The sequence below is a fragment of the Myodes glareolus genome, chromosome 9 (genome assembly GCF_982192425.1).
Source record: "Myodes glareolus chromosome 9, mMyoGla1.1, whole genome shotgun sequence".
Lineage (NCBI taxonomy): Eukaryota > Metazoa > Chordata > Mammalia > Rodentia > Cricetidae > Myodes > Myodes glareolus.
This window is the reverse complement of record NC_142034.1, coordinates 93,091,570-93,096,950: the sequence shown is the minus strand read 5'-3', so window position 1 is coordinate 93,096,950 and position 5,381 is coordinate 93,091,570.

Here is a 5,381-nt window from a genome sequence, read left to right as displayed (position 1 = left end):
TGCCAGCACTGGGGAGGCAGAGGAAGGTGGATCTCTGTGAGTTTGAGGCCAGTTCCAGGCCAGCCAAGGCTTCATAGTGAAACCATGTCTCTGGGCATGGTGGTATATCTTTGTAATCTCAACACTCAGGAGGCTGAAGCAGAAAAAGAGAGTTCCAGGGCAGCTTGTGTTCTACCTTTATGATAATCCTCATGTGAAGTGATTTTGTCTGCACCTACAGGGAAAGGGAATTATCTAAGGTGGGCTGACTTGTAGGGAGTAGCTGAGGCAGGATTTGAACCCAGGCCTGTCAGCTCCCGGTGCTAACGAACGGGTGTACAGTGGTCTAGATTAGTAGCACTTACTATTGCCATGGCAATAAGGGGCAACAATGAGTTTGGAGAAGCCAGACATGCCGTGTGGGTGTGTTTCTATTCTTAGAGGCTCGCCTTTCATCCAGTCTGACACCCTAGTGCCCGCCACTGACTTGTTGAGAGCAACCTTTGTCCCTGGGGGCAGGAGATGCCAGAGCACCAAGTCAGTCTGCAGCCAGGGCTACAAAACAAAGCGAACGTGCAGTCGACAGGCAGATGGCTAAGGCTGTCTTTCTCCTTCCAGCCCCATTACAGAGCGATCAGGATGCAGCTGCAGAGCGGCACCCACTCCACAGCACTTGGCACATGGTTCCTCAGCCAAGAACACAGCCCGCTATGAACACCAGCTAACAGCTCAGGTTTGGCCGGAAGCCCCCATTTAGAAGGAGAAAACCAAGACATCTTGGGGGTCTGTTCCAGTTTTCCCCTCTAAGACTGGAAAGCATACTCCACCTTCCCTTAGGTTCAAGGGCAGTGTTTAAAGAGAGAGGGACAGAGATCAACACAGGTCAACATTAATTGGCTGGCAGAGGGTGAATAATTATCTCTCTTCCATTGGGCAGGCCAGGCACGCAGTCCTTCCCTGAACCATTCATGAATTTCCTGAAGTCCATAGTGACTTCTGCCAGGATTCCTCCTTCTTTATGTGGGTGACAAGTGCTGTCTTGCCATTCTTTCTTAGAATACAAAGCCCTGAGTGTTCCAGAAGGGCAGAAGCAGTTATACATTCCTCCCCAGGCCTTGGACAAGGCCAAACACTGAGTAGGCGTTCAAGAGTGGAGGCTGCGGTTGTTTGTAGCCTTTTGGGATGTTTTGAAACAAGCTTTCGTGTGATCCAGACTGACCTCTAACTTGCTGTGAGGTCAAAGATGAAGTCTTGATCTTTCTGCCTCTACTTCCAGACTCTTGAAACTGCAGGCGTTCATCACCGTGCCTTACTTCGTTCGTTGTTGTCAGAATTATCTCATCACCACAATGCACTGCTAGACTCTAGATGGCTTGTTTGTTTTTCCAAGACAGGGTTTCTTGGTGTAACAGCCTCAGCTGTTCTGGAAATAGCTCTGTAGACCAGGCTGGCTTTGAGATTTGTCTGTCTCTGCCTCCCAAGTGCTGGGATTAAAGGGAGGTGCCACCACCGGTCAGCTAGATGGTTTTTTGATTTTGTCTTTTTGAGACAAGTTTTTTCTGTGTAGTCCTGGCTGTACTGTAACTCACTCTGTAGGCCAGGTTGACCTCAGACTCAGAGATCCTGCTGCCTCTGTCTCCCTAGTGTTGGGATTAAAGGTGTGTACCACTGTTGCTTGACTTCTAGATAGGTCTTATTTGGTGGCTGCATTGGTCAGCTTCCCATTATTATAATAAAGTAATTGAGATAAGCAACTTATATTTGGGATCACTGTTCTCCACCCTTAACAGGATCTCTGGACAGTTGATGGCTTCTGGGAGAGGGAGATTCAGTCTTCTTTAGGGGTGTGGCCACTGCTAGGCTGACCATGGTGAATGGCCCCTCACCCAGGAGTACAAGGACATCACAAATTGGACTCTATAGGCTATTAAGAAAAGAGGATATGCTGCTGGTGGTGGCACACGCCTTTAATGCCAGCACTTGGAAGGCAGAGGCAGGCAGATTTCTGTGAGTTCAAGGCCAGTCTACAAAGAGAGTTCCAGGACAGCCAGGACTATTACACAGAGAAATGCTGTCTGAAAATCAAGTTAGGGGGAAGAAAGGAAAAGAGGGTATGAGTTTGGGCAGAGGCCAAGGATTTTTGGATTTAGGTTTTTGAGGAATTAGGGGGAGGGATTGGGGTAACTGTAATTAAAATACATTGTATGAAATTTCCCAGGGCCTGGAGAGATGGCTCAGAGGTTAAGAGCACTTCTTTCACAGAGGACATAGGTTGAATTCCCAGTACCTCCATGGTGGCTCACAGCTGTCTGTAACTCCAGTTCCAGGGGATCCAGCACTCTCTTCTGGCCTCCAAGGGTACCTGAATACATGTGGTACACAGACATACACTCAGGCCCACATACACACACACATAAAATGGAAACAAAACTTATCAAGACCACTTAGACCTCTGGTAGGTTTCTGAATGGCAGGAGACACGTGGGAATAAATCTTCTGAGTTAACCAGCGGGAAGCCAAGAGAAAAGATAGGGCAGACCAGAGACCCATGATCCCCTTTGAGGGTGCACCCCAATGACCTAAAGACCTCACACTAGGTCACACCTCTTAAGCTCTACTGAATTAGGAAGCAAGACCTTCGGAAGGTGATGTGCTCATCAATGTGACGCCTTCATAGACATGCCTAGGGCCTTTACACAAGAGGCCCGGAGAGTCCCTTATCTCCTTCACCACATGTGAACACAGAGCAGATGGTTAAGCCGAATCAGCTTCTCATCAGCACCTTGTAGACACCCCAGGCTCTAGGATTTTGAGAAATAAATTTTGGCGACAGGCACCTGGTCTCTGCCGTTGTGTCATGACAGTCTGACTGAGAAAAGGCTGAAGGAAGTGTGGGGCTGACCCTGGGGAAGGCCAGAGCCAGGACTCTAAGTTCAGAGGTCCCTCTAGACTATTCAGGTCTGGGTTAATTCCCTGATGGGAAACCTTGCACCTGTCATGGTGTCTCTCTGACATGTAAGTTTCTTACCTCTGGTGTGACAGGGAGACCAGAGCCCCTAAGTACAACTTACGGCCAGGGCAGGATGTGCATGTCCAGCTTGGTTCTGTCTCACGTTAAGCCCTGGAAACTGATAGTAGTTGTTACCCTCATTGTACATCCTGGTGAATGTGACCTTTCGGTAGGACACTGAAGGGTCCCTCAGGCCATGGAAGTTGTCTCTCTGACTTACAGCAGCTTCCAGCCATCTCCTGGATACCCAACCTGATGTCTTGTAGTCTGGGAAGGATGGCAAACATGTCCATGCTCCACCACTGTTTCTGTGGCTCTCAAGCCATGAGAAGTCTTTCATCAAATCTCTACTTGAACAATGGGAGATGCTGGGGAGCTGAGTTGTTAGATGCAGAAATCTAGGGGCCCAGCAGGATGGTAAGCCCATACACCTAAAAGGGAGGGAGTGAGGGAGGGCAGGAGGGAAGGAGGGAGAGCGAGAAACAGACAGACAGACAGACAGACAGACAGACAGACAGACACACACACACACACACACACACACACACAGGGACAGACAGAGAAACAGAGACAGATAGACAGAGACAAAGACAGAACTGGGGCTAAATGTCCCCCTTCCTCTCTCCCATGACACAGTTCCTTCTCGTTTGGCCAGGGACACCTTCACTGGGAAACACACATTGACTGGACTTTCCTTCTGGGCTGTTTCCTTTGGTCGGAGTAGTTAATAGACCTGCTTAGTGTCTCAGCCAGTAATCCCAAGGCAGTTAGCACAATGAGCACCCATCCCTGGCCTGTCCCTGAGTCGATCTAACCCCTCAGCCTCCAGTTTTGCACCCTGGCCCTTTCACCGCTCAGTGAACTCTGGCTTTAGTTTAGCCCAACTGTTTCTTACTGAGCATTTATGCAAACCTGGTCTCAGGCTGATACATGGGCAGTCGAGCTGAGTTTCTGCTCTTCAGAAGTGCAAGCCTGGTGCAGGTTAGGCCTGGCCACTTTTGTTTATATATCACAATGCTTATGCATGCATTACCTGCTTGCCAGACACTGCGGCCCCGCCTCTGCTTTGGAGCGCTACCGTGGGTTAGGGCTGACATTTGTCTACAAATGTCATCTGCTGAAAACATTAACCCCTATCACCTAAAACATGGCCTCATTGGGAAAGGCAGTCGTCATAGGTGTAGTTAATATAGGGTCAAGTTGGAGTGTGGGTTCTAAACCAGTTGGATTGGTAACCTTATTATAAGGAGAAATGAGAAGCAGTCAGAGGGAGACAGTCACACATGTCCAGATGGAGGCAGAAATCAGGCTGATCCATCAATCAAGGGTCATCAAAGGGCTAACACCACCAGGTGCTTCGGAGAGGCAGGACTGATCCTGGTCCTCGAAGACCCAGAAGGCACCAACTCTGCCAACATCTTCACTGTGATTCCTCAGAGCAAGAAGACAATGAATTTCTATTGTCTTAGCCACTTAGTTCAGAGTGCCGTCTACCCAAGCAAACTTAGAGACTGCGCAACTGCTTTGATCAAGGCAGGGTGACTGACAGCGGCGTGTGCTCTCGACAGCCCTGGTCCATGGTCCATAACCTTTCACTGGGTCTATGCTGCTTAGGATTGTTAGCATCAGGGATGGTTTGGATGCTTGTGTTGGAGAGACCGAGTCTTCCATCAGTCCGAGTCTCTGCATGTCTGTGTGGAACTGAGCCTCCCAACTCTGACCCTGACTGGACTGACAAAGAGAGAATTGGGTTCCTCAGTCACAAGCTGCTGAGGTTTAATGATTGTCCGACTACTCTATCTGAAATGACCAGTCCTCGTTTCCTTGTGTGGCCTCCGTCACAATAGTTTTTTTTTTTTTTTTTTGGTTTCTTATTTGCTTTTCTTTTGCATCTGCCACCAGGTTATTTTAAGAATGGAACGTTAGGATCCAACTGCTGCTCAGGACACTCACACAGCAGCCTGTCCCTGCTTACCAACAGAAAACACTCTTCTGAGATATTGTCATTGAGCCCCTAGCTAACAGATTGCCAGGGGACAAGATCTCTCATCTGGTGAGTAACATCAAAGAGGGTATTGGTGGGCACACATCCTGCTCCTTGCTGTGTCTTCTGCCTCTTCCTGGGAGTGTAGTGGAACCTCGTCCATCCTCAGAAAGGTCTAGAAAGAGACGCCTGCTTTTGCCATGTGGGCCCTGATTTTCTCTCTTCAAGCCCATACCGTACTGTCTGTCTCTGGTGCTGGAGACTGAACCGCCCTCAGCATGGCCACCATGCTGCCGTCTATCTGTCTGTCTGTCCACACATTAGTAAGTCTGTACTCCCAACAATGCATCTTGTAGCTCATGTGATTCCCTTCAGTAAGTTGCAGACAAGCAAACAGGTAAGCCTACC